The sequence below is a fragment of the Helianthus annuus genome, chromosome 7 (assembly GCF_002127325.2).
Source record: "Helianthus annuus cultivar XRQ/B chromosome 7, HanXRQr2.0-SUNRISE, whole genome shotgun sequence".
NCBI lineage: Eukaryota > Viridiplantae > Streptophyta > Magnoliopsida > Asterales > Asteraceae > Helianthus > Helianthus annuus.
Genome location: NC_035439.2, coordinates 15,454,504 through 15,473,427, shown reverse-complemented (window position 1 = coordinate 15,473,427; position 18,924 = coordinate 15,454,504). Strand labels below are relative to the sequence as shown.

Sequence of the window (18,924 nt, the reverse complement as noted above, 5' to 3'; positions counted from 1 at the left end):
CATGAACTGGCAAGAGCCAAAGACGCCTACCGAAATTCGTAGTTTCCTGGGTTTGGCAGGATACTACCGAAGGTTTATTGAGAACTTTTCAAGGATTGCTGCACCCTTGACTTCTTTGACTAAGAAGAAAGAAAAGTACATTTGGGGCCCAAAGCAGCAAGAGTCCTTCGAAATACTGAAGCAGAAGCTGAGCAACGCACCTGTGTTAACCTTACCTGAGGGTACAGATGAATTCGTAGTTTACTGCGATGCATCACACACGGGCATGGGGTGTGTGCTTATGCAGAAGGGCAAGGTGATTGCCTATGCTTCAAGGCAATTAAAGGTGCATGAAAAGAATTACACCACCCATGATTTGGAGTTGGGTGCCGTTGTATTTGCACTAAAGTTGTGGAGACATTACCTTTATGGTATTAAATTTGTGATTTATTCTGATCACAAAAGCCTCCAGCACCTGTTCAACCAGAAAGAGTTGAACATGAGGCAACGCCGTTGGATGGAAACCCTGAATGATTATGACTGTGAAATCAGGTACCATCCCGGCAAGGCGAATGTAGTCGCCGATGCCTTGAGCAGGAAGGAAAGGGTAAAACCCATTCGAATCAATGCCAAGAGCATTGAGGTTAAGAATAATTTAATTGAAAGGATTTTAGCTGCACAGCGAGAGGCTGTGTTGAAAGCTAATTATCCTAATGAAAAGCTGGGAGTAACTGAGGAGCAGTTGACTCTTAGCAAGGATGGAATTCTTAGACTGAACGGACGTATATGGGTTCCGATATATGGAGGACTACGAGATGTTGTACTCCAGGAAGCCCATAGTTCCAAATACTCAGTTCATCCTGGTGCTGACAAGATGTACCAAGACTTAAAGGCAAATTATTGGTGGATAGGCTTGAAAAAGTCTGTAGCCGCCCACGTAGCAAAGTGTTTGACTTGTGCTCAAGTCAAGGCCAAGCACCAAAAGCCGTCTGGCTTGCTACAACAGCCTGAACTTCCCGAGTGGAAGTGGGAATGTGTAACTATGGACTTCATAACCAAGTTACCCAAGACCAGGAAAGGAAACGATACAATATGGGTCATAGTCGATAGGCTGACTAAATCAGCTCATTTTCTACCCATCAAGGAGACGTATAGCTCCGATATGTTAGCCCAACTTTATGTTGATAAGATTGTAGCCTTACACGGCATACCTGTGTCTATTATCTCCGACAGGGATACTAGATACACATCTCATTTCTGGAAAAGTTTCCAGCAATCTTTGGGCACGCGTTTAAACTTTAGTACGGCTTACCATCCACAGACGGACGGTCAAAGCGAGCGTACTATCCAAACGCTAAAAGACATGCTTCGTGCATGTGCGATCGATTTAGGTGGTAACTGGGATAAAAACCTACCCCTGATCGAATTCTCCTACAATAATAGCTACCACACCAGCATAAAGGCTGCGCCTTTTGAGGCATTATATGGTAGGAAATGCAGATCGCCTGTTTGTTGGGCGGAAGTAGGAGAGGTCCAATTATCGGGACCAGAGATTGTTTTCCAGACAACGGACAAGATTGTCCAGATCCGGGAACGTCTCAAGGCTGCCCGCGATAGGCAGAAGAGCTACGCTGATCCAAAGCGTAAGGATTTTCACTTCGAAGTGGGTGAAAAGGTATTACTTAAGGTGTCACCCTGGAAGGGGGTGATGCGTTTCGGCAAGAAGGGCAAGCTGAGTCCGAGATACATAGGGCCTTTTGAGGTCATTGAACGAGTCGGATCAGTTGCCTATAAACTAAACTTGCCTGAAGAGCTCAATGGAATTCACAATGTGTTCCACATCTGCAATCTCAAAAAGTGCTTCGCCGACGAGTCGTTGGTGATTCCACACACAGATGTGCATATAGATGAGAGCTTAAAGTTCATAGAAAAACCTTTGTCTATTGAAGATCGACAGGTGAAGAAGCTTCGCAGAAAGCACGTACCGATTGTAAAAGTCAAATGGGATGCTCGTAGAGGTCCTGAATATACGTGGGAAGTCGAAGCAACTATGAAAGAAAAATACCCCTATTTATTTGAGTAAATCTCGGGTCGAGATTTATTTTAAGGGGGTGAGGATGTAACACCTCGAATTTTGTGTCCAATGATGTGTTAACACGTGTCATTTGTTTACACGTGGCATCTATAATAAATAAAGGACTAATTTTGACAAACCTTGAAAGTATATAAATTCGAGGGTTATAAATGTCAACAAGGGTAAATATACTGTATAGTATCCCTAAATAATGCTTAAACCTTCAAACGAATAAATTATAGATCGTACAAAAACAAAACGCGAAAGAAAGTGAGAGATTACAAACTACAGGGGTTAACTGTGTCAACATGTTTAATAATACCTCTGAGTGACCCTTTAACGTTCCAAAGACTTTGTAACGGTATTATACCCTCACTAAAATAATATATATGAATTTCGCGAAGTTTCGATATGAAACGAGAAAGTTACGTTCGAATTCGTAGAAGAAGGGTTAAAAGCGTCAACAGTGAAAGTTAAGGCTTTCCAATATAATTAATAAATAACCCGGGGACTTAATAATGCGGGTAAATAACACGAGGCCCCTATCGGTAAATAACCGAGGGCCAAACCGCAAAGTTACCCCTTCAAAACCGAAAGGTCAGGTAAATCATTACGAAAGATTTCGTTATTAATTACCGGATTCTGATAATCATGACAAAAGATTTTAAAAATCTGAAAAACAGACTTCTCGCGACCCGCGTGAAGGTTAGTCTTAAGTGTAAGCGGGCCGCGAGCCTCCTAAATAACACGCCTGAAATTTGAACTTTAGGCGACCCGCGTTAAAGTGCATGGGAACTCCCATGCGGGTCGCGTAAAGTGCCCAGATGCAGAATTGTTGTAACTACATGGCTTTTGGAGCTTATGAACGACCAAACCTCAATCAATGAGGCATGGGTGCCCCCTACTCGACCCATAACCCTCTAATACACCTGCCATTCATCCAAGGGCACTTGTAGAGTTGTGTGTAATGATCTTGAGCCATGACATTTGCTATAAATAGCACTAGTATGCAACATAACATTCACAACATCAAAACACACACCTCTGATCATTTCAAGAGCCCTCAAGTCCTCTTCTCTGCTCCATAAGCAAGAACACAACTTCTGTAAGTGATCTAACCCTTTGTGGTGTCACATTTCCTTAGTAAATGGCTAAGAACCAAACCGTCGTAACTACGGTTTGACTTTACAATAAATCAGTAATGGTTCAGTCTTATGACGAATCAAAAGTGGTTATGAGTCGGTATTTATGTGGGTAATAAACCTCTAAAATGGTTCCCCCTGATCACCACTCTAACTATGTCAAATGTCGAGTCAAACGTGCGGTTAAAAAGTCAACAGAAAGCTATTTTAGCGATTTATGCATAATCTGTAATGTATATGTTATGGAACATGTTTTGATAATCATAAAACATGATAATAAGTATATAAACATGTTTGCGCTCGTTTGAATCGATCATTTGCTATATTGAACCGGTTCGGAGCCGAAAGTCGCAAAAGTTTGACTTTTGCTTTGACTTCAGTTCTGACCCGTTTTAGTGAGGTATAAATATACCTTAGGACTCTCTTAGGACCAGGTCACATGTTGGTATAAGCCTCTGTGGTCGGTTCATGAGTTATCCGAGTCTTTTGCGCAATTCCGTCATTCGCCTAAAAGTTGACCGTAACGGCCTTTTAAAATTAAAACGAGTATTTCGGACACGTGAACGGACCAAAACCTTGCTTGTTAAATTATAAGCATGTCCTTAAAGTTTCACGTCAATCCGAGGCCTAGAATGAGAGTTATGCTAAAAGGCGCACTTTTAAGAAAGTTTTGTAATTAACGGCGCAATTAGCATAACGCCCATCTAACCCAAGTTTTCGTCACCAAAACTTTTACCCACTGTGGTAAAATAATATTTTGGGAATTTTAAAGATTTTTAATAATTTTTACCTTGCTCATAACCTGCGGTTATGGCTACGGTTCGGTAAATACCGAATATGCCCTTTTTGGCCAAAACGGGAGTTCTACAAGGTCTTTTGACCCGATTCCAGTTGCCACTGATTTTAAATAATAAATAAAGTATTTTAAGCTCTATAAGCTGTTCGGGAAACTCAGATTTCCTGTAGAACTCTAAAAGCCCTTTTAAAGTCTTTAAAATGACCGAAAAGCCCCTACGGGGCATAATATTAACTTAAACTCGTTACGGGCATTACGGAAGGTATCCTACTGATACCAAAATACTTTTAAGGCATATTGACTTAGGAAATAAGCGTAGGACACTTATGGTTAACCGTTTCGCCTATTCGCGCACACGGTACGGCTCATGGAACTAGTTTTCGTGCAATAGCCGATATGGGTCAAATTATATTATTTGAACCCCAAGATCCAGAGTATGAACTATAAACCCATATAAAACAAGTCACTGAACTTGTTGGGTCCAAATCATACTCCATTCACGGTTTTCGCCTTTTCGTGCGAATTAACCATATCTATGTATCGGAATCAACCGGTTTAAGCTACGGCTAATATAAGGACCGTTAGGATTCTAAGAGGTTAATTAAAACCTTCGTTCCAGATTAGGAGCCCCAGTAAAAGCTATCGGTGACTTGATCTAAATTAAGGATTTATACTTGCAAAGGTAAATACTTTAACTTATTTCCCCTATATGGGCTTGGGTTACGGTATAATAATACCGCTTGATTGAGCATTATATAATTCCATCGCTTAGGTGGTTAATTGATTAAATATGATCGGCTCATTTAAACAGTTTTGTTGCTTATAAGCCTTTGGGGGGTTTAATGACCGTTGTCCCGGATATCCTTGGCATCATTTTACGAAATGGCCACGACCATCGACATCCCAGTGTAGGCGTACACCCGGTATAAAGTGTCGACATTAAAATTAAAAGACGTAGCCGTTGGTTTTTGTACTACGGTTTTACGCAAACGTGGTGTGTCTATAAATCTTTAACCCGGCACGACCCGGGCTACTGAACGCATAAAAGAACATGTAAAACGTTCACAAGATCATTATGAATTTTCCCAAGTTATAAAAGAGTTTGTGCCTTGTGCATTCAAATCAATTTTAATAAACATTTTCAAATGTGTCAGTTGAATGTATTTACCAGTGTAAACTGACGTATTTTCCCCAAAAAGATTAAGTGCAGGTACCTAAACGTAAATTGGCTGGTATTAGCTCCCTAGCGTCGGGATAAGTCTCGCAAGCTTGATTGCAGTATCTGATGGAACAATACTTTATGTTTATTTACGATCCACTGTGGATATATCCAACCCCTGTAATACATTTTGATATTACAATCAGAGGTTGAAATTATATATTTATCTTATGCTTCCGCTGTGCATTATATAATTGTGTGGTTTGACTATATTGTTGCCAACATCGTCACGGTAATCCCCCACCGGGCCCACCGGTGAGACACGTGGAAGTCGGGGTGTGACAGTTCGGCCCACTCCTTTCCTACGCAAACAAACACCCACTTTAGGGGTTGTTCTCCCATTTGGTTACAAAACATCTTCACACATCAACCCTAGATCGGTCTTCTCCTCTCTCCCTCTAAGCCGGCGACCACATTCCTCTATCTCCCTCGAAGCTCTCTTGATTCGGAATCACCATTGTTCTAGCATCAAATCCGGTCAGTCTCATTATTATTGTATATTGCTATGTCTATGTGTTAAGTGATATGATGATTGCTATGATCTTGCTGTTGTGATGAGGTATAAGTAATTAAGTTTGTGATGATTAACAACACAACCGAACTGGATGATGATCTTAATATGTTAGGGTTCATGCTAGATGCCGAATACTTGCTGATGTCGTGTGTTAATCATGTATGTTGCTGTGTAATATGTTGTGTACGGCTTAATGATTTTATGAATGGATCAAATAATGTTGCTGTGATGCTTATTGTCTGCGTTTGGTTAATGTTAATGACCTTGTTTGATCGATGAAAGGTTTGGATAGAATCCTTGATTGTGTTAATTGATGCATGGTAAGTATGGAAACCGATAATGTGGTCAAACGAATTGATTGGAAATTGTTAGTATGTTAATGGTTTGATTTCAAATAGGAAACTGCTAAATGTGTGTAACCGATTTACATGATATTCGGAATGTTCAAACGATCACACAAGTTCAAATTGTGCAAAATCGAATCACACAAATCTGATTCGAACGCACAAGAAACCCACACTCGCACAAGGCTTCGTGTCGCACAAGATACCCCAGTCGCACAAGGTTGTCAGATCGCACAAGCTTGACCAGTCGTACAAGCTTGGCTGGATCGCACAAGATGTTTATTCATTTGTTTATCTGGGCCGTATATTATTTATTGGGCTGGGCTAATCCCAATCGCACAACCCAACCGGATCGGGCAAGCCCATCCGGATCGCACAAGTTGTTTTGTTTCTGGGCCGTAGATGTGTAGGCTAGTTACTTATTCATGTTGGGCTTACTTAATGTTTGGGCCAGACTGGTTCTAATCGCACAAAAGTTTCTCGTTTAAATAGATTGGGCTGTTGTTATGATGGGCCGACTATCTTTGGGCTTAGACTTTTAAATCGCACAAGTTGAAGATGTTATTTGACTGTTAAGTGTTGCCATGATCTATACGTGTTGTAGCATGTTAACTATGTGTAACCGTACGTGCTTTATTTGAACCAAACCTGACTTGTATGATAAACCTGCTAGGACGTGGTTGATCACATTGTAGCTTAACTGAACCTTTTCGTGTATCATACCGAGCAACCCCAGGTGAGTTCATTGCATTTTCTCAAGCATGCGTCCCGGTGGTTTGGGACAACTGGTAAACATTTGGAAAGGAAACATTGGGTAAACAACTTAATCGGTTTTGGTTATTGCCTGGAGGGCAATGGGGGTAATTAGTTGATAGCGCTATTAGGTGGGAAACCTCACACTAGGCCGTAAGGACGGGCGTGAACTAATTATCTGGATAGGGCTATGGTTGTTAGAGGCACACTCCTCGGATACATATGGGCACACTCCCTAGGGTATCTAACGATGGCAACATAGCAAACAAGGGGTACCCACTCCCCGGATACACATGGGCACACTCCCTAGGGTATCTAACATGAGCAAACAGTCGTCAAGGGGTACCCACTCCCCGGATACACATGGGCACACTCCCTAGGGTATCTAACATGAGCAACATCGTAACGCAACATTGAATCGCATTAACATATATCTGGTAACACAACACGTTAACAAAACCTTGAACTCACCAGCGTAGTCTGACACACTTGTTTGCATGCTTGTAGGTCATTAACGTTGGAACATGGACTTGCTATCTGGGAGTGCTGGAGTGGTCATGGATCGAGACTTTTGGATTGACTTATAAACGAAACATGGATTTTGATTATTATCATGAAACTATTGCTAAATGATTTATTACATGCTTCCGCTATACAACATTGTGGGATTTGATATCATGTTTGACATTTTCAATTGGTAATAAATGGTATGTTTTATTAAGTATTTATCATTGGTTCAATGTGATTGGTGGCTCGAACTCTGATGCGTAACACGCCTCGCGGGGCTCCCGCAGGTGGAATTTTGGGGGTGTTACAGTTGGTATCAGAGCCACTGGTTATAGTGAACTAGGTTTTAAAACGTTTTGTAAAACCAGACTATAACCGAACACCTTCGAAAATCGATCATGACACTCAGCTCCAGATTGCAAGGTTCGTCTTTCGTATACTCATTGTACTACATAACTAGTGGACACTTACATACGACATTGCATGCTAGTGCACGTTAAACACGATAGTATGAACTTACGTATCCTTAGCACATGTTATATGACTGATAGGGTGGTATTTCCCTAAACATTCGTGACTTATGTTATGTGATGCTCTTTGTTTGCTATTCGAGTTGGGGGAACCATTCGACATGAGTTAGGAGGAGCCGAGATGAGCATGCAAATCACAATATTATTGTGGGTGCACACATAATAATAATGTGGGGTGCATGCGAGTCCCAGTGAGGCTTAACAAGTGAAGGAGGGGTTCCGCTCTGTTAATTGATCAGTATAAAACGTAACGAACTAATAGGAGTCATAACAGTGATCGTCTCCTACTCAAATGTGACTTTCTCACCTCTCTTTGAATCCTGTTGAAATCACGATGCTATCGAGTATTACTTGAATGTCCCCTTGAACGCCTAGCGAACTAAGTAGGATGCTAGGTGCTTGTACGAACGTCCCTGAGTGGATGTTGCAGCGTCCATGATTGGTTTATACCCCTTTTCTTTCCCCTCACTCCTCTTTGTTGTTGGAACTCAATAGACTCACATCTCAGACCCAGAAGGGTGGTCACGCCTGCAACACTCTGGAAACATACCGTGTTTTACCCAGTCAACTTGTAAGAACGATGGGCATAAGGGTAAAATATAGTACTCTACCGACTTCAGCATTTGAACGACTCCAATTATTGACAATGAACATCAACGACTTGACTCCAAACGAATCCTTAATTCTAGTTAGCAACTTATGGGAGCCGACTTTTATGAACCAACCGAAACGTAAACGATGACAATCGACCAGGATGTGGACTGTGTAACTTCCAACACAACGAGTAGCACCCTGGAACTTAGCGCGAAATATGAAGAGATGGACATCGTTGGTGAAGGATCGTAGAGTCCTGTTTCGAGCAACAACATTAGAAGTAACAACTATCGTGACATCAAGGTACTTGTAATGGTAGCTTACAGTATGGAAATGAAGGTGCCTACGACATGTAATGGCAGTTGACAATTCAAGACGACAACAACCAAGGGAGCGATGACAGTATGATAGAAATCCGTGTGATTGTAACAATAACACATGCAGTGGTGCTGGCGAAAGGGTATTTAGGATTGACGTGGGCGACGACAGGACCATAACAACATGGTAGCTGGGATGGATAACGAATCGCTTCGGCTCGATTCCGTTTAACCCTGATGCTTCTTGAAACCAAACCTGTTATGAAACCGGCTGATGGCAGGTCAGCGGAAACCGCATATGTTAGTTGGGATGCAAACTCGATACTGCGGGGGACAGAAATTCGACACCGGTGTTACCTCTACTATCCTTGGCAGTTATGGCGCGATAGTTAGTGTTGGTGGGTTAGTAGGACATATCGCCCGGACGTACCCTGTGAGAAGAAATTTAGCGTTACTATATGCTCTAAAGTACCAGAGTGGTGAGAAGATCAGCATCATGTCAGTAATGACAGCCTCGAAAGCGCCTATGGAAGGAGGACCTCACTGTATTAGCAACTATACCTAATGATCAGACTAAGTAAGATAGGATCAAGGACCCACCGATTATTGTGACTCATCTCAAGGTGCAATTGGAGGAGCTTTCAGGTCTACTACCACAACTATTAGTCAGAAACTCAGTGATCTCACGATTAGAAGGAGCTCCGAATACTCATACTCCTACCGCCTTACACCATAAGGGTTGGAAGAACCGTGTAATCTACTACGAGAACTGTTGCATAAGAGTTTGTTGGACCTAATTCTCACTTTGGGAAGCCCCAGTTATACCCGTGAAGATAAGCCTTTTTGTGTGTACGTACCAATTATCGAGCACCTATCGAGACGACAGTTGAGAACCGTTTTCCGCGGCCATGTATCGAAAACCGATCGACTAGTTATAAGAGACGAGCTTTCATCCAAGGATTAACTTACAAGCGCGTTGTTATCAGATGGGAACCCAAGGGGAGAAAGTTCTTAAAGAAGCTTACCAGACGCAATTCGACCATACAACTTTGCACTCCAAGACCTTTAGAGCGATCATCACACCAGCAGCCTCATAGACCATGTGAACCGACCGTGCCATTAGGTGACATTTTGAACCCTTTTCAGGGGGAAAGCAACTACATGGACAACTTTTTGGGAAGTCCTGATGGAGGAGCCACATCACGCGAAGTCTTGATAGATGTAGCTTCTGAAATTCGAGAGGTACCTTTTGGGTAATGTAATCAACAGAGGGGGAATGCACGTAAATCTCGCTAAGACCCGTTTTCTTTGGAAACTGATCGACACTAAAAGTCCTTCGAGGATACAACGATTTCTTGGTTCCGCTTGATTTATCACAGGAATTTCGAAGGTCGCATAGCTTAGATCCCTTTAGCACAGCGGGGTGCCGTGTTCACGAAAGACAGAACATGAGGACGTCTCTTCAGCTTTCGAATCCTAATTCAGTAAGGTACTGAGCCTCATTTTTACCCAAGGGCGTGGGTAATACAGTGGTATATCATTATGTTTTGAATCAGAGTCCCAGTTACACGACGACGCAACACGAGAGAGTAACGACTTACGAAGAACTGCATGACACACAATTAGTGGTGGAAACCGTGGTCTTTGGAGTTACACGGAGGCATTACTTGGACGGTACCAAATGCGTTACTAGACCGATCACAAGGGCCTTCCGTGTACTCTGGTTTCGAAAGAGCTAAATCAGTAAATGGCATCGTTGGATGGAACTTCTGAGTGGACTACGACTGTTGAACATGAATGTGTATGGACCTTGCAGCTCGCCATCGACTCTAACCCACCTGACCCAACTCGTTCTGTACAACCTAGGGAACTAACGGGAGAGAATTTTCAAAGTTGAGTCCATGCGGGGCATGGAAGAGCAACCTTGGTGAAACGAACGATATTCATTAACTCATAGAACAACTATAAATCTCACTTCACAGCAACGGTAGGGAAGTTGTGGTTAACAAAACACACCGGCTTCGAAAATTCTATTCAACTGGATTTTAAAGAAAGACGTTTGGACATGTAAATCTTGTACTGATGACTGGGCATGCAAACCCGTCTAACAACGTATGGGTATGACTTTTGACTTTGGGAAAAGTCAAGGCGAAGTATAAGAAACTGGCAACACCTATGTGGAAGATGGGAGCAGACTGCTATGGATGCTGCCACTAGTCTATTTACAACTCGAAATGGAAACACAAACAGTAACAATCGTTGATCACTGAATGTGACCAGCACACCTCCTTGCAGTCAAGGGAACTGATGAGTCTTCTCAGCTTGTGAAAATTTCTCTGGAAGAGGCGAATTATAGGCATGAGGTGCCAACTCCTATTACCTATTGGACTATACCTAATTTAAGGCGGGCATGGCGCACACCTTTGACTCACGTCTTGACATGAACATTGCTTATTACTGTAGTACAATCGAGCAAAGTGACGAACCATCTGAGCACACGAAGGCATGTTGTAAGTATGTGCATAACTGACTTTAGTAAACGTTTGGGAAGGACACTTATCTTGGGGAGAAGCTCTAATGCAGCTGCACCATGATAGTATGCATACAGCCCATGCTGAGGCATAACCTGGACAGTAACCCTAATCTCCTTGCTGGACTAATGTAGTTGACAACGTAATCGCAGGTCCAGGACTTGAGCTCAAAACTCTCGAACGTTGCTTAGATCGGAAATTGTTTGATGGCAGCGCATGAGCGCTAGGGAGGCTGATTAGCTTAAGAAACACTGGGAGTTTGTTGTAGGCAAACGTGACATAATCGAAAGCATCACCCTGGAGGGGGGTGCGGTATACTATAGAAAACATGGCCAACTTACTTTACGACGCGTGAGACATTCGGATTACTGGAACAAACGGTGACTTGGCTCACAAACTCAGGCTAATTGATGAAACGGGATAACTATCGTAATGGTATGTATGCCTTAGGTTTAAGGCAGTGGTTGCCTGATGAAACCCTGGTGATACCCTTACCGGAATTTGAGGTCATCGGATTAGTTGTATATATCAGGGAATCTATCGAAAACATGGGCTAAGAAGTCAAGGTTCGCTAGCATGAGTCATATGACAATCGTGAGGGCTTGTTAAACTACAATACGTGGACTGAAGTTCACATAGGAACGGAAGGATATGTTAAAACTTCAATGTTCTCAAGTGTTCAAGGGATTGAACCAACTCTTGATATCACTGGTGAATTTCGGGACGAAATTTCTCTCAAGTTGGGGAGGATGTGACACCCCAGGAAAACCAGCAAACGATATAACTTACCTAGCTTTAACTTATCTAGCTTTCTCAGTGAGTGCGACGAAATTTCTTTTTAGTTGGGGATACTGTGACAACTCGTATTTCCAAACCGATCTTTGTACCTTGACGTAACGTATGTGCATGATATGTGATCTTATGCAAGTGAATGATTGTATGAATGTTACGTGAATTGTATTAATTGATTTAATGCATGTTAGGTTATGTGAATATGCATGTGCTTTCTTGAACCGAACCACACAACACACATAAACCCAAGTCGCACAAGCCCATCTGGGCCACACTCTTGTAATCGGACCATACGGGCAGCCCAAGAGGGGGTTCGGCCCACTCCTTTCCTACGCAAACAAACACCCACTTTAGGGGTTGTTCTCCCATTTGGTTACAAAACATCTTCACACATCAACCCTAGATCGGTCTTCTCCTCTCTCCCTCTAAGCCGGCGACCACATTCCTCTATCTCCCTCGAAGCTCTCTTGATTCGGAATCACCATTGTTCTAGCATCAAATCCGGTCAGTCTCATTATTATTGTATATTGCTATGTCTATGTGTTAAGTGATATGATGATTGCTATGATCTTGCTGTTGTGATGAGGTATAAGTAATTAAGTTTGTGATGATTAACAACACAACCGAACTGGATGATGATCTTAATATGTTAGGGTTCATGCTAGATGCCGAATACTTGCTGATGTCGTGTGTTAATCATGTATGTTGCTGTGTAATATGTTGTGTACGGCTTAATGATTTTATGAATGGATCAAATAATGTTGCTGTGATGCTTATTGTCTGCGTTTGGTTAATGTTAATGACCTTGTTTAATCGATGAAAGGTTTGGATAGAATCCTTGATTGTGTTAATTGATGCATGGTAAGTATGGAAACCGATAATGTGGTCAAACGAATTGATTGGAAATTGTTAGTATGTTAATGGTTTGATTTCAAATAGGAAACTGCTAAATGTGTGTAACCGATTTACATGATATTCGGAATGTTCAAACGATCACACAAGTTCAAATTGTGCAAAATCGAATCACACAAATCTGATTCGAACGCACAAGAAACCCACACTCGCACAAGGCTTCGTGTCGCACAAGATACCCCAGTCGCACAAGGTTGTCGGATCGCACAAGCTTGACCAGTCGTACAAGCTTGGCTGGATCGCACAAGATGTTTATTCATTTGTTTATCTGGGCCGTATATTATTTATTGGGCTGGGCTAATCCCAATCGCACAACCCAACCGGATCGGGCAAGCCCATCCGGATCGCACAAGTTGTTTTGTTTCTGGGCCGTAGATTTGTAGGCTAGTTACTTATTCATGTTGGGCTTACTTAATGTTTGGGCCAGACTGGTTCTAATCGCACAAGAGTTTCTCGTTTAAATAGATTGGGCTGTTGTTATGATGGGCCGACTATCTTTGGGCTTAGACTTTTAAATCGCACAAGTTGAAGATGTTATTTGACTGTTAAGTGTTGCCATGATCCATACGTGTTGTAGCATGTTAACTATGTGTAACCGTACGTGCTTTATTTGAACCAAACCTGACTTGTATGATAAACCTGCTAGGACGTGGTTGATCACATTGTAGCTTAACTGAACCTTTTCGTGTATCATACCGAGCAACCCCAGGTGAGTTCATTGCATTTTCTCAAGCATGCGTCCCGGTGGTTTGGGACAACTGGTAAACATTTGGAAGGGAAACATTGGGTAAACAACTTAATCGGTTTTGGTTATTGCCTGGAGGGCAATAGGGGTAATTAGTTGATAGCGCTATTAGGTGGGAAACCTCACACCAGGCCGTAAGGACGGGCGTGAACTAATTATCTGGATAGGGCTATGGTTGTTAGAAGCACACTCCTCGGATACATATGGGCACACTCCCTAGGGTATCTAACGATGGCAACATAGCAAACAAGGGGTACCCACTCCCCGGATACACATGGGCACACTCCCTAGGGTATCTAACATGAGCAAACAGTCGTCAAGGGGTACCCACTCCCCGGAAACACATGGGCACACTCCCTAGGGTATCTAACATGAGCAACATCGTAACGCAACATTGAATCGCATTAACATATATCTGGTAACACAACACGTTAACAAAACCTTGAACTCACCAGCGTAGTCTGACACACTTGTTTGCATGCTTGTAGGTCATTAACGTTGGAACATGGACTTGCTATCTGGGAGTGCTGGAGTGGTCATGGATCGAGACTTTTGGATTGACTTATAAACGAAACATGGATTTTGATTATTATCATGAAACTATTGCTAAATGATTTATTACATGCTTCCGCTATACAACATTGTGGGATTTGATATCATGTTTGACATTTTCAATTGGTAATAAATGGTATGTTTTATTAAGTATTTATCATTGGTTCAATGTGATTGGTGGCTCGAACTCTGATGCGTAACACGCCTCGCGGGGCTCCCGTAGGTGGAATTTTGGGGGTGTTACAGATTGCATTTGAAAAGACACAATAAAACATCATAAAATAGGGCAGTTACACATTTCTCCGTCATCTACACCGTAAATTACGGTACCACCGTAAGTTACGGTGGACCAAAAAGTGTTACGGTGGGTCTCTACTGCCTTACGGTGGACGAAAAATGCTGGGGTCTACCGTAAATTACGGTACCACCGTAAGTTACGGTAGGCTTCAGCATGAAATTTTGTTTTCAGCATAACTTTTTCGTTTCAACTCCGTTTTCTTCACCGTTTTCGCCTCCGTTCTCGTAATTCCGTCCTCTATCATGCTATCTTCTTAATTCTTGAGTTCTAATAAATTATTTTCTTCATGTATGCTCCATCTTTCAATCTCTAATCCAACCGCGCCTATTCCGAAGCTTCATTTCCACACTTTTAAGCTCCGAATGTACCTGAAACATAAGCAACTGTAGTCATCTAATTCAAGATAATTACATGATTAAATGAGGGATTAACTTGTCATTTAACACCATTAAGGGTTGTCCTATGGACCACCCGTTACATCCCCACACTTAACCGTTGCTTTTCTTCAATTTAGCCACGTCGGTTGCTAATTGACCCATTTGGGTTGTTAGTGATTGGATGCTTTTGTCACGAACCTCATCCTTTTGCATTCGAACTTCATCGATTTGGTTTTGTTTTTGCATCTCCGTTTGCATGCTTTTTAGCATCTCCATCATCTCGTTTCCACCCGAAGACCCCCCTTGTTCTTGACCCGTTTGATATTGCTTTTGATAGCCTTGGTTATTCCCGCCTCGATATCCACCTTGGTTATTGTAAGGTTGGCGTGAACCAAAGTTACCTTGGCTACCTTGAAAGTTCGGGTTAGCTTGATTTGAAGGGTTCCCATACCGAAAATTTGGGTGGTTCCTCAACCCGGGGTGGTAGGTATTAGAGTTCATGTTGTTGTAGTTTCTACCACCCCCTCCTTGACCTTGAACCGCATGGACTTCTTCATATTACCCTTCCACCATTCCTTGGCAATTTTTAGCCGCATGACCTATTTCATTACATAAAGCACAAACATCATAAATTTGGTTAGTAGTTTGAACATTACCATCTCTATTGCGTGGACTTGAGGTCGGGCAATGGTCGGTCGGGCTCTCCTTGATGCTTGAGCCTTCCTCTTTGATGTAATTGCCATATTCTCTAAAAACTCCCAATCATCATTTTCATAATTTGTGCCAAAAGTCCGACCGGTAATGGACATTAAATCACGAGCATCCTCGGCACTCAACCCCTCATGGAAGGCATTCATCAACTCCCACAATTCAATTCCATGGTGAGGGCAATTTTTGATCATCATATTGAAACGTTCAAATGCCTCATGGAACATTTCACCATGTTGTTGTTGAAAGCTCCTCAACCCCTTCCTAGCATCGTTAGTCTTTTGAGCGGTATAAAATTCGTCTAAGAAAATTTGTTGCATCTCCGCCCAAGTATAAATAGATGCTGAAGGCAAAGTGTAGAACCACTTCTTTGCCTTGTCCTCCAAAGAAAACTGAAATAGGACCAACTTGACATCATCGGCCGAAAAACCTTGACTCCCAAGAGTATTGCAAATTGAGTCATAGGCCTCTAAGTGGAAATACGGTTCCTCCGTTGCTATCCCCTTGTATTTCGGCAAACTTTGCAAAGAATTTGTTCTCACTTCAAAGGTCCTTCCTTGATTGTTGTGAGGGATAACCAGAGGTGAAGGATTTTGAGTAATTATTGGCCTAAAATGCGCTTCAATTCCCCGTGCATGTTCCCTAAGATGCCTTCTTGGAACACCCAAGCGACCCCTTGGACGAATAGGACCCATTGGTCTTGGTATATGCCCTTGTGGTGCGAACGGTGGTTGAAATTGTTGTTGTGACATCGGTGGGTGTTGAATCGGCCTTTGAAATTGTGGTTGTACATTTTGTGGCCGAACTTGTTGCAATGGGATAGGATGTTGCATTGGTGGCCCTTGTGGTCTCGGCCTAATGTGTTGTGGTATGAGTTGTTGTTGTTGTGGCATTCCACCGACACTTGCCATCCCTTGAGATTGACTTTGCACATAACCGAACTCTCCTTGATCACCATAGCCCCCATAAGCATACCCATCTTCATCATAGCCCTCAAAATCTTCGTATCCTTCCTCATATCCATCTCCCCCTATACCCGAAGTTTGCCCAAATGGAAGGGTTGAGTATTGAAAACCCGCTTGGTTCGATGGTCTGAATGTTGAAGTAGCATGGACAATGGTTGTATTTGGTGGGATTGAATAATGGGAAGATGATTGACCGGAAACTGGGAAGAAATGAGTGAGTGGTGGAATCGTAGTAGATGGCTAAAGGAAAGATTGGGTTCACTTTGAGTGGTAATCGGTTGTGTGGTGTTAGATGGTGTAGTGTCATGAGGTGGAGTAGGAATTGTAGTGGAATTTGGTATGGTTGTGTTTGGTGATGATTGTGTGGACGTAGGTATAAACGATGAGGTCGTTTGACCCGTTGTGGGTGGTACTTGTGTTTCGTCCATGATATTTCTTGGTGTAATGGGTGAAGTGGGTGAACCGATGATTCTGTTTTCTCGTAATAAAACTCTGTTTTGCCTAAGCGTTCTTTCAATTTTCGGATCAAATGACAATGGTGACGCTTTGTGAGAGCCTCTAGTATGCATGCACCTGTAGAACCTGCACACTAAACACACCAGTGTAAACCCAAAAATAACAAAGCAAAACTAACAAACTGACACACGTTGTGCACTACTCCCCGGCGACGGCGCCAAAATTTGACGTGCTGTCGTAGGTACACGCAAATTTAATCCCAATAACAACTAATTAGCTAGCGGTAAGTGGGTATCGAACTCAGGGAGTATGTGGAAAATGTGTTTATGTTATAGTTTTGTGATTTAACTACAATTAACCTACAATGCAAAAATTAAATTCAAGAGTTGATTGTTTTGGTTTTAAGAACTACTATTAACTACTTAAATTGCAAATCAAAGATTAAGTTTGTAAACAGATTAGGAACAAGCGACCATCCTAAATTTCCAGTTTGCTTTTGACAATTGTGTTCAAATTCACTAGAAAGAGTCACATAGACATGACTCATGTATGATTGTTTGTTGTGATAAAAGGGAACTAAGTACTCGGATTATGACAATGCGAGGTTGTTACCCGATAACCAATTGATTAATATCCAACCCTAATCCCTCCCGTGATATCTCGATTGTCAACGACACCAAGAACGTACGGTTTAGAATATGATTATAACCTCAATCAACAATTTACAAACAAACATTCACACACCATAATAAACAAACAAACATTGCAAGTCTATTATTCTAGAAATACGAATCCAAACACAAAAGTCATTGACAAACCTTCAATTCAGGATGATCACCATAAGTTTAGCCACACATAACTTGGTGAATCATCATAGCAACAAGTTCAATGTTCATACGAATCGAAAACACCAACAAATTGTTTAGAAAATGTTTCAAGCTCTCAAGAACACCCAAAATTCGTCTCCCAATGTTGTGTAACCGAATGGGAATGATTGCATTTGAAAAGACACAATAAAACATCATAAAATAGGGCAGTTACACATTTCTCCGTCATCTCCACCGTAAATTACGGTACCACCGTAAGTTAGGGTGGACCAAAAAGTGTTACGGTGGGTCTCTACTGCCTTACGGTGGACGAAAAATGCTGGGGTCTACCGTAAATTACGGTACCACCGTAAGTTACGGTAGGCTTCAGCATGAAATTTTGTTTTCAGCATAACTTTTTCGTTTCAACTCCGTTTTCTTCACCGTTTTCGCCTCCGTTCTCGTAATTCCGTCCTCTATCATGCTATCTTCTTAATTCTTCAGTTCTAATAAATTATTTTCTTCATGTATGCTCCATCTTTCAATCTCTAATCCAACCGCGCCTACTCCAAAGCTGCATTTTATCCACTTTAAACTCCCGAACCGCACCTGAAACATAAGCAACCGTAGTTATCTAATTCCAGATAATTACAAAATTAAAGGAGGGATAAACTTGTCTTTTAACATCATCAAGGGTTGTCCGATGGACCACCCGTCAGCCCATAACCCCACATCTCCTGATGATTAATTAAATCGGACAAAAACACATTTGAAAGCAATAAGAAATTCAATCATCATCATCATCGCACATACCTATGCATGATCCCTAAATTCATGGTGACATTTAAGGCACTAGGAAAACATCCAATCAAATCAATGAACATAATCAAGTTAACAGTTAATGCACTACCAATCATTATGCCATACATGAATCTTTAATATCATAATCTTTTTCTAAATTTGTTGACCACCGATTTATAGATTATGATCATATAAAAGACATAGATTCTAAT

At 41.9% G+C, this 18,924-nt stretch overlaps 1 non-coding gene across 1 annotated transcript; it reads left to right on the top strand.

Moving 5' to 3' along the window:
• Positions 1–15,849: 15,849 nt before the first annotated feature.
• Positions 15,850–15,955, top strand: LOC118480819. The gene has a single exon (XR_004863798.1). It is a non-coding gene; the product is annotated as a small nucleolar RNA R71 (small nucleolar RNA).
• The last annotated feature ends 2,969 nt before the right edge of the window (positions 15,956–18,924 follow it).